This window comes from Genypterus blacodes, unplaced genomic scaffold (assembly GCF_046128005.1).
Source record: "Genypterus blacodes isolate CSIRO-AG114 ecotype Tasmania unplaced genomic scaffold, CSIRO-AGI_Gbla_v1 ptg000085l_1, whole genome shotgun sequence".
NCBI lineage: Eukaryota > Metazoa > Chordata > Actinopteri > Ophidiiformes > Ophidiidae > Genypterus > Genypterus blacodes.
Genome location: NW_027466890.1, coordinates 2,136,173 through 2,148,231, shown reverse-complemented (window position 1 = coordinate 2,148,231; position 12,059 = coordinate 2,136,173).

Below are 12,059 nucleotides of genomic sequence, written 5' to 3'. Positions count from 1 at the left end.
TTAACAGTGTTCCTCTTTTGGCGAGCGAGCGAGCGTGGAGGATTGTCCAATGCCACAGGTAACAAAACATAAATATTACAACAGATAGGAGAGGAAACTGTAAAAGAAAACAGTCCAGAGCAGGAGGGAGGACAGCTGAGCATCAATCCCCACCTCCTATTATACTACAGGAAGAGCCGTAGAGGTCAGGGGGGTCAGATACTTAGTCTGGAACAGCAACAACATACCTGCGAGTGTGCAGCTTATACCAGGAGTTTGTCATGTACGATTGAAGTGGCAGTATGACACACACACACACACACACACACACACACACACACACACACACACACACACACACAGCAGCAGGAACAAGTCTATAAATCAAACGTCTCGTCTCCCTGACTTTCCTCTATCAGACTTATTGTTATTGAGTAATTACGTGTTTGTTTCCAATGTAAAATCTAAATCAGATGTTTAATTCTGACGTATTTTCTCTAATGGGTGATCCCCCTGTGATGGATGAGACGCCTGGAGCCAGTTTCAAGTCAATGCGAGAGGATTTCAGCACCACCCAGGGACGGAATGGAACCATTTGACAGCCTGGAAGATGGGACGTTCTGCAAATTGGTTTGAGGATTTCGCGCTGAGGAATGTGTGTGTGTGTGGAGGTGGGGGTTGATCGGTAATCGGGTGAAGTGTGTGTATGATTTCTGGTAAATGGGCTGAAGCGTTGCACAAACACTGGGATCCTCTAGAAGTGTGCTGGTGTAGCACCATGGGCAGAGACCTGAGACCTGTCTCTTCACTTGTTCTTTATGTCCCACAGCCTGACCTCCTGCACTGCACTGTGTGGATGCATATGAGCCTGCAGACGTGTGTGTGTGTGTGACATTATGCCTCCCCGTTGTACATTTTATGTCCTGGTGCTGGTTGCCAGATGCCAGCACCACACACACTCAGTCACACACACACACACACACACACACACACACACACACACACACACACACACACACACACACACACACACACACACGCACACTCTGCAGCCTGTAAGTGTGTTTATGACCTTCAGTCCGTGGATAGTAAAGAACAGGAAATGTTTTTACTCCTCCTGTCACCTTCACACACACACACACACACACACCCTGCTCCCCTCCGTCTCTCCTTCGTGGCCTCCCACATCCTCTCGCTCTCTGGGTACCAACAATTTAAGGAATTTATAGGAGTTTATATATATTTCTCCCAATATACTGCTGACACTACTGGATTATTGGCACTGTGTAAAAACACAGAGTCGATACCCGTGGTCAGAGTGTGTGTGTTTGTGTGTGTGTGTGTGTGTGTGTGTATGTGTGTGGGTGTGTCTCCCTCACACTTATTTAATGCAATGATGTATTGAATACGAATGAAAGTTCTTAAAGCACTTATACACTGCTACACACACACACACACACACACACACACACACACACTGGGCAGCACACAGGTGATTTAAAGGTAAGAATGCACGTGGAGAACACACTGTCCTCTCTCCTGTGAAGGGGGGATGGAGAGAGAGAGAGAGAGAGAGAGAGAGAGATAGCGAGAGAGAGAGAGAGAGAGAGTGAGAGAGAGAGACCGTGTCCTCTCTGCTCACACACACACTAACCCCCTCGCTCTTTGTCACTTCCCGATGTTGTAATCAGTCTTGTGTCGTGTGTGTTCTCGATCCTCCGCAGTCGTGAAAAAGCTTCTTCTGACGAAAAAACAACAACAGTGACAACATCAACCTGATCTTCCTGCTGTGAACCTCTGAGCTGCGTTTCATTTCCATTACTCGTGTGAATCACTGTTGGCAGCGCTCCGGTTCATAAACAGACTATTATCATGGAATCTGGGGAGTCTCTTTCATGTAACTGACATCTCGCAAAGTAATGAGGAAATTTGCCGATGTTTCAAAGGGGGGGGTTGTTACATTCCTTGACATAGTTCATCTTCGACCACTTGCCTCCCAGCTGAGCACTAAGTGGATTGGATGCCAGTCATCTCCATTTGCATTCAGGTTATGCCTCTGCTAATTTCATCCTGTTACTGATTATCAAAGCAAACACTTGTGAAGTAGACGGAGGAGTTGAAAGACGCAGATGAAAGCAAATCAAACTAAATGATGGCCTCGTTGGGGGTTTGGAGTTTTTGGCCTGGTTCTGGTCTTCTTCTTCTCTTTCTCTAAGTGTGCAGAATCCGTCCTGGCTCAGGAGTTACACGGCGTTGCAAAAGGCCAAAGACGTTTTATTGCCTTTGTTGCTGAGGTGAGACGGCGAGTTAAACCCCTGACAGAGATCAAAGATGTCAGGCGCTTTAACACGCTTCACAACTCCGTGCAAACCAGCGCTGAGCTCCCGTTCATCCATCATAGGTGGAGGTGTGGAGCCGGAGATACATCAGGCTCTTTGTGATGTCTGCTCCCCACGCGGCTGTTACACCGGCTCAGGTACCCCGACGTGATCGCCACGACAACGCCGACTCCACGGAAATGTCACACCGTTTATATTGTGATCTTTATAAAAGTCATTATAAGAACATTAAGGATCTCTGCACCTGCTGTTTGCTCACTAAATAGAAATCCCCACACACCCAAACACATACACACACGCTGCCATTATCATTACTGCACGCAAACACCGTCAGCGGCGCATTGCTGCTAATATCCGTCATCTCATCAATTTAAATTGAAAATCCCAGAGCTGATGTCAGGCGCTTCACATTCTCCGCCGTGTTCTTAATGGTTTGCTCTCTCCTGCTTCTACTTTGCCTGCACAGTCGTCATTAATCACCATTTTACACATTTCCAGAGCTGCCAGTGGAATGAGTTGTGCTCAGATTGAATGCAGGCTTTGTTATGGGTCGGTGTGAGAGGGACCTGATAGGAGTGGAGGCACCAAGGCAAACATCTCCACTCCACGTCCTTCAAATCACACCAGCAATGCAATTTACTTACACAACAGGAAGTGGCACAGAGTATGAGCATGTTTTCTCAGAGCGAGGACGCAGCCAAGGACGCCATCTCTACCTCCTTTATACTCTACATCCCTGTACGCTCTCAGAGCCAGAGAATGTGTTTTGACACCATGTTGTCTCCATAAACTCATAATACAGAGAAATTAACTCAGGCTGTCACTGTTAATTAAACTGACATTTCTCTATATACATTTCTTTATACACTCTGAGTAGAGAGTTCTTACTGTAAGAGACCACAAATTAAAATTGAAATTAAAGTAGCTCAACTCATTATTCTCATAATAAATCATCATAATTCATTCAATTTCTATATGTATGGATTCAAATTACGAACTAAATGTATGTGTTTAGGTCCTTTTGCTATTTTCTGTTGAAACATAATGAATTTGCTCTGACATCCTCCATTTAGTCTTTGTTTAACAGTTGGCTCTCGGTGTATTAGCGCCACCAACTGGACTGTGGCATCGCGCTTACAATCGATTCCTCCTTGAAATTGAGAAGTCGATTCTGACAGATTCATCCTGACGATCCTAACAGGAGCCAAATGTATGAAGATGAAGCAACACTTTATTTCCCTGCTAGTTGTACATTTATGTCCCTACGTTTATGTTTATCTTCCTCTTTTTATTTGACTGTATTGTTTATTTCTACAGGGACAGCGCACTATTAAAAGTAACTGTTCCAGACGCGGCTTGCAGCTAATTTGCATCTGTTGTCCCTGAGCAGGAAGACACACCAACTGAAGCACGACGTAAAACACAACAAACCATAAAGTCCAACAGTATGAAATAATAAGCAGGACAGAGGAATCCAGACAAACATCGGTGTTCACACGTTTGAGCCCCTGAGTCTCATTTTGTAATTATGCTATTGTGCTAAATGTGATGTGTGAGTGTGTGTGTGTGTGTGGATGTATAGCTAATGTATCGACCATGAGCTTACAATAATAAATTTGAGCTTAATTTGGCCTGTAAGCTGAACACAAATGGTTTCCTCTCAGCTTACAGCCCTGTAGTCCAAAGCACGACAGCCAAAGGAGGAAAGAATGTTTCCAAACTTCAACACCTGAGCTTTTAAAATGGTTTGTTATTGTGCAAGGAAACCCATTAAATGTGCATCATGTGCTTTGAAAAATACTGGACAAATCGCTGCATTCTTGCTGCATTCAGCGCAGCACTCAGGACGCAACACAACTCCTCTGCGCACACTGCACACACACATCAACAGAACACAAATCACAGCCACATCCGTCGAACAGTGTTTCACTTCAAAAGTGCCGCAGGGAGGACATAAAGAGAAGAGGAGGTGTGAGGTGCAGAGAGATCAGGCTCACTGGCCTGACTCTTTATCTCTAACAGCATCACCACCTCTAATGACACACACACACAGACACACACTCACACCTCAATGTGCTCAATCTAGGATGCGAGCGCTTGTTGCCAAGTTTCTGTAACAAATGAACCTCTGCAGCCGCTGCACGACTTACAGCTGGAGGTTTGTGCTGCTTCTCTTCTTCCTCTGCAGGGCCTTGGGCTCACACGATGGCTTGTGACAGAACCGCGGTCTGAAATGAAGATGCTGTCCTTGCTGCAGTGCCTTGGGTTGTTTCAAGCAAAGGATCAGCACACAGCATCTCACAGCTACAGGCTTTGTCCATTCACATTTGGGAAAAAGCCACGTGGAGCCCCGGGCGGAGATAAGAAGCAGAGGATGAGCGGGCTGAGGTCTGCTGAACATGGCTCGTGGGAAAGAACCAACAACATCAACATGATCGCACCAGCGGGAAACCAAGCACAACATTGTATTTCACCAACAAATACTGGAAATAAGCAGCAGGTATGTGGAGAAGCAGACAAGATACACAGACACAGTGTTTGGACTTTAAGAACATCCGGTTTTTCCCTCCACTATATAAACTATACTGACCTATTTGCAGTAATTCCAAGGAGCAACCAATGATTTACATTTATCTGACCAGAAGTAATACCAATATTATGATGGAGCACACAAAGATCATTCATTTGGGTTTTCAGGAATTATCATGAGCTTTTCCTCAGCATCTCTCCAAATGAAACCTATAGTATGGAATGGTTACATTTCTCTGTGAACCCATTTGGAAGAAGAAACAAGCTGGAACAAACAACAAAATCTCCAAAGAGGAAGAGATGGATGACCTACATAGTTCAATATGTGACATTCACTCCTGTATGAACGCCCACAGAAAGCACAGGCGTTGGGAGTTTCTTCTCCTCAAGGACACCGGAGGTCCCCAGGTAGTTCTGGTCCCCTGTGAGCAGCACACATGAAGCAATCCACTCTGCTGAGTATATAAAAGGTACACCATGTTCTTGGAGCTGGTCCTTCTTGCGTGCACACATGCATTGACAGCCTTTCTATACATTCTGCAGTGCCAGCAAGTTGAAAGAAATGTTGTTGCAGAAAACCTGCTGAGAAGTAGAAGGTTTGAATGTGGTGTTGGTTAGTCTGATAGTAAGAAGTCCCCCCTGTGCCAAACTGTCCTCAAATTATGCTCTGAGTTTGTTCCCATTTCTGTCGTTTCGGATGGACAACTTTGAAAAACAGAGAGAAAAGAGCAATCCGCCATTCATCTGCCTCCAGTGGCAGCGCTTCGCTTCAGTAGAACTCATCCATCTGCTGTTATTCCTACACTTAAACCAAAGCCATGTGCTAATGGCTGCTGAATAAAAGGCCTGCAGCTCATTCTGTAACTCCCTCAGTCTAGAAAGCACCTCCGCACAAGTGATCCAGCTACATTCTGGACTCAAAGTCAACTCCCAACATGTTTGTAACTATGATTTATCAATCCCAGTAGAGACGTTTCCTTTCCTGTCTCCACGGGGACATCAGGGGTCAGAGCAGCATTCCTCCAGCTGGAAGGGATTCCTCATCTTGCCGAAGGACACTTCAGCAGGACAGCACAAAGCGTGAGCCGAGACGTCTCAGGGATGGTACCCCTTATCGTTCCTTCACTGGTCCTCTTTGCGGTTTCTGGCACATCTCGTGCTGTGACTCCCTGCTGCACACTGAGGCAAAACCGTCAACAAATAATCCCCGGAAAGAATGAAAACACACTATTTAGGCTGGAAAGGGAACGGACCAAGAGAAAGACTTTAGTCTGCCAAGGAGACAAATGTTCTGCATACAGTGACAACCGCGATTGTTAGGAGCAGATGTAGATGTATTTTTTTATAAACCAACCAACTAATTACTCATGTAGATGGAGTGACAGTTCTGTCTTTCTGCAGCTCATCAGCCGTGCTGTCACTTCTCCAGCTCATGTGCAGATGGCTGCGCTTACAAGGTCCGTGCACGGGCTTCAAGATGTTTATAAGTAGAATCAAACTTTCCGTCTTTGGCTCACATCTTCTCTTTGACAGCTACAGACAGAAGTAGTCGTCTATAAAGCGCTGGTCTGATTTCCTGCATCCTGTTGCAAAAGGAAGGATTTTGGAAGATCAGACGATGAGGTGCACATTTCACACACCGTCGCGGCGCTGAAACGCAGGCTCTCTCCTCTTTGAGCACTTTACTGTACACGTTGGCACAATAAAGTCTCTCTGTCTCTGACCGCTCCTCAGCGTGATGAGCTCTTAACCAAAGCAATGATCATAAACGCCTGCATTAGACGGGGACGACTGCACAAAATGAAACTTCAGCTTGCCAAACTGACAAATGCTGGTGTTCCGCACATTGTGCCGGCCAAAGACTTTAGAAGCCGAACATAATGAGACGCGATTTTACAGCTCACCAACTGTGTGCTCATCTACACCAAGTGGCAGAGCTCTTCATTACCTCCTCTTCTGGAAAATAAGGCTGACATGGATTTGGATAAGTTGTTGATAGTGCTGATCTGTCGACTCGTCCAGCTCAATGGGTGTTTGGGCGAGTGTTTCCCCCCTTTCCACCCATGTGACCATAGATCACATTCACAGCACAGACAGACGCTGTGATTGGATCGAGCCCGAGCCAGGAAGGGGATTGGTAGCTGTGTGCAGAATCAGCCCAAACCAAGGACCAAACAAACCAAACTAACACGGTTTCGGAAATGTCTTTAATTGTTAAAAAGTGAAATGCAAACCACAACCACACACACACGTTTGTCCTCTGAATGTTCCCTGAGGTGAGCAGTGAATTCCGCAACACTCATAGTCGCGCGCAGCCTTAGACGCATGCAAATGACTGCAGAATGAACCCCAAACCTCCTCTCTGTTCTCTCCAAATGAACAGAATGAAACTTCAGTGCAATAATAGCAATCATAACCAAAACACAGCCCACAGAGGAGCGCAGACGAGACATTACAAACGCAACAACGTGCCAAATTTAGAAACCCAGGACGGCTGTGCCGTCCGCGGTCATTATAGGTCGGCCGTTACGAGAGAATGAGGGAATCTGAAGGTAACCAGCCAGAGCGGCGCAGGGGCCAATCTCATCAATGGCATGCCAGCCAGCGCCTCCTGAGAGAGGAATCATGAGCAAATAGCTGCGAAACAAAAAGCAATAACACGCAGGGAGAAAAGTGGACATTTTACTTAACAACCTGCTAAATAAATTTCCACCAGAACATTTGTCTCGCCCGCTTATGAAACGCTCATTTGGGAGCGCCAAAACAAACAACATTACCACCACAGAGGAAGAGGTTTTAGTTTCATCTGCTGCAGCTCGGGCTTCGACAAATCCACAGCCAGGAAGCGAGTTAAGAGGCTGTTTCTCTCTATCTCTCTCTCTCTCTCTCCCTCTCTCTCTCTCTCTCTTTCATCCAATCAATACGTTCATCTGCCATAAACTATTCACTCCCGAGACTCTCACTCCCTCTACAGACCCTCTTTCCCCTCTAGGGCCTCCTGTGCGACACGCATCCTCCAATCCCCCGGCTACGTCTCCATCCATCCCTCCATCCCTCTTTCCCTCCCTCCATCCATCTACATCCTCACACTCTTTAGGACCTTTCAGCTCTTGAGCGCGCGACGCTGTTGCGCTCTGATTTTCGAGCGGCAGAGAGCCGAGGGGCGAACACGGCCCAATCACAACGCAGCGTCCGGAGCCACTTGTGTATTGGCACTCGGAGCGCAACATGTTCCATCATCAGGGTGATTCATGGCCAGGAAATGCCTTCTGCTTGCTCACACAATCTGTCTCTTCTTTCATGTTTTGTTTTTTTTTAAAGTGGAAATACATGTGTGTTACTGCGTTTGTGTGTGTGTAGAGGTGGAGAGAGAGAGAGAGGGAGAGAGAGAGAGAGAGAGAGGGAGAGAGATTCATAGCTGATCTACTTCCTTTAAACTGTCATTCCCTCTCACAGATTTAGACTTCTGCTCCACTGTGACTTGAAATCTCTCTCTCTCTCTCTCTCTCTCTCTCTCACTCTATCTCTCTCTCTCTCTCTCTCACACACGGACCTAAAGGATATTACTCACAGGTGCAGAATCCTTCCGAGAGAAGAACCATCGTAAATCAACCGCGATTGAGATGTAAAACCGATGTTCTCTGTCTTTTTTTTTTTTAACAACCTCCAGTCATTGAGATGCAGCTCGGCTCAGTTTGTGTGTTTTTCTATGAGGCTCAGGATGCTTAAAGAATGCTCCCACCCATGAAAAAGACGATTCCTTATTGAGTTTACGCAGATTTCCAACACCGCCTTTGTGCCGAGGAAGTCCCAATTTCTATGATGTACAGCTGACAGCAGATCCTGAACGCTGTGACACATACACACACACACTCAGCTCATTTGTGAGGACGTGCTGGATGTGAAGAGGCTCAGGCTCAGCTCTCACACGGCGCCTTTATGTTTCAGCTCTGGAGCTTCAGGACGTGTTTCTATTCGGCTTTACAGCAGTTTTATCTCAGTATTTCAATATTCATAGTTGAATCCCCCTTCCTGTAACTCCTTCTAACATCTGCAGTCGTAGCAGCAGCAGTGCATTATGGGAAGTGTGTGTATTCAGGGCGATACAATTCAACATTTGCGCATGTGTGTCTGTGTGTGTGTGTGTGTGTGCGTGCGTGCGTGCATGCTTGCTTGCGTGTGTGCATGCGTGCGTGCGTGCGTGCGTGCGTGCGTGTGTGTGTGCTGTGTTGGCCTTATATTCACATTAAATCCAATCTATTCATATCATTTGAGCATTTGGAGCTGTGCACACAGCAAACACATATTCACATTGTTTCACTCTGTAAAAGTGAAAAAACAAGCGTTTTAACAGGAATGCTGGAGTGTGTGTATGTGTGTGTGTGTGTGTGTGTGCGCGTGTGTTTGTGTGTGTGTACTGTCATGGGAAACCATTGTTACTTGATTAAGGGATACCATGCTGGTGATAACATCCTTCCATCAACTTTGAGACATGAGAACATACATCACATATGTGTGTGTGTGTGTGTGTGTGTGTGTGTGTGTGTGTGTGTGTGTGAGAGAGAATGTGTGTGTGTATGAACCAAATCTGCTCTTGATGAGGTATGCTGCTAAAAATAGAAAGACTGCAGCCAAATGTTCTGTCTGTGTGTGTGTGTGTGTTTGTGTGTGTGTGTGTGTGTGTGTGTGTGTGTGTTGCAAATGGTTTTCACACACATACATACTGGAAAGGTAGAAAAGTTAATGACGCCAAGTGTTGTTCTACCACAAGTGCAGCTGTGTATGTGCGTTTGTGTCTGTGTGTGTGTTGGTGCATGCGCTGCACTGTGTGTATCTGCAGGTGTGTTTAAATGCACATAAATCATCACAGCAGAGATGTGGATGGCTGCTCGCCCTCTCACACTCACGTTACAAATATTTACACTTCCACCAAACCGTCTCAGTCACCCCAATACATTTTCACACACACACACACACACACAGCCTATGACGTACAGTATATTCCTTCCCATGATGAATGCGAAGTTGCCTGCGCTTCCATGACACCATGGCACCCTTGAGCAAGTCACTGGATCCTTGTGGTCAGTTTAATTCTCCGATTGGGACGCCGGCTGCTTCCGAATGATAAGTTCTGAGCCCGATAATATGGAATTGGGCCTGCGAGCTGCACATGATGGATAAACTTGGCCTGCGTGCAGTAATTACAGACTCGTTGGCTGTGAAATACATCAGCACACACACACACACACACACACACACACACACACACCCCAGCGCCCCGATTCACACACAGACACACACCCCCATCAGACTTACGATTGTGTTGCAAAGTAAATAACAGAACCCAGTCTCGGTCTGGCTGAGAGCTTTGTGCTTTGTTGGCCCAAACTTTTTCATCAGCCCTCATTAAACAAAATCAATTTGTCTCGATTTCTGCAGCAATCATTAATGCAACATAATCCAAATTCACTGTGGTCGTATATATAATTGGCAATTTCCCCTCAGTGTGCACGTATAGCTGCACTCCAGGCTGCACCACCCACACACACACACACACACACACACACACACAATCGTATTATTCAAATCAAGTCCCCATCATCTACATTTGTTTTGATAAGGATCAATATTGCCGTCATTTAAGGTGAAGTACTGATCACTGAGGCCTCTCTGAGTCACTCTGGTCCACAGTTGGTTGAGTGATAAGTCCTGAGCTTATTTGAGGTTAGCTCAAGCTTTCTGCTCTGAGGTCATATGAGTTTTTTAAGCTGATGGTGAAAGTTGAGAAACATAAACAAAACTGAAATGAAAACCAAATCCAAAACTAACTACAATAAAATATAAATAATTGATAAATCTGTGTCTGTTCTTAAATGTGAAGCCCACCAGCCTGTCTGTGTGTCTGTAGTCCAGATCTGTCTCTGTCCCTCCCGTCCAAACAGGCAAATTGATGGATATCACAGCGCCTGAGGCCAAACTCAAACTTTCAGGTTTGTTATGGTGAGAAACTTCGCGGGCAGCAAGCAAGCTCTCAGGGAAAACCAGTTCTCACGTCAAAATACTTCATTTCTCATCATCCATACTCAAACTCAACTCAAACTCAAAGGTGCTGATGTAACACATCTTGGGACAAATCATCATCGTGTGGCCCTGCAGGAAGAAGAAGAAGCTTTTCTGAAACTGTAAATATTGAAATAAACTACATTTGCGTTGGTCTGCACTCGTGTCTTTGGCCCAATGCATGCTGGGAGACAGCCCAACTACCTGCAACACAAGCGGAGGATGGATGAGCGAGCCAACTCTCACAGGAAGAGGGCGCTGACTAAATGTACACAATGGCAGCCGAGCATTACAGGCTTACAGCGTTCCCAATATTTATGCTGAAATTCCTCAGAAAGGCTCCCCCCTCCAGTCTCACCATGCCTCCCACTCTGCGACCCCCTCCATCCTCTCTTCCCCCTCCCTCCTTCCTCCTCTTCCCTTCTTTGTGCATTTTGGCCGTTTTGTCCTGCCGTGTGATCGATCGGTCCTGCGGGTGACGTTCCTGGGCAGATTGATGGCGTGTCCGAGCTCCGGAGCTGGACAGTGTGCGCCTGCTCCTTCCCACATCTCTCCCGTCTCTTCCTCTGTGCATTTGTTCCTGCGCCGCACCTCCCCATCCTGCTTTGCTACTTCATTCTTTTCTCCTCTCCAGCAATTCATCAGTTCCTCCTCCTCCTCCTCCTCTCCGTGGAAGATCCCATCCCTGCTCCTCGGCCCTGCATTCTTCTCTCCATTTTGGCCGTTTCTCCCTCCTCCCTTCCTCCAGCTTGACAGATTAATAGTTTTCCTGCCTGACAGAGAACACACAGAGGCCGCTGTCTCCCCTGACAACACTAAAGGAGTCTCTCTCACTCTTTCTCTGTTTTTCTCTTCCCTCTCTCTCTCACTGGCTGAACAGTGTTTCCTCTCAGACCTCCACACCTTCACTCTCTCTCCTTGTTTTCTGTCCTCCATTATCAATAAAGACGACGCCCAATCATTCAACCATTGAAGAAATTAGGGACAATTAGTTCCAACTCTTTCACTCACTTACTCATACATACATTATCACACACACTCTCAAACACACACACACACACACACACACACACACACACACACACTCTCTCACAGACACACACCCTCTCACAGACACACACAGACACACACACACTCTCTCTCTAACAAACA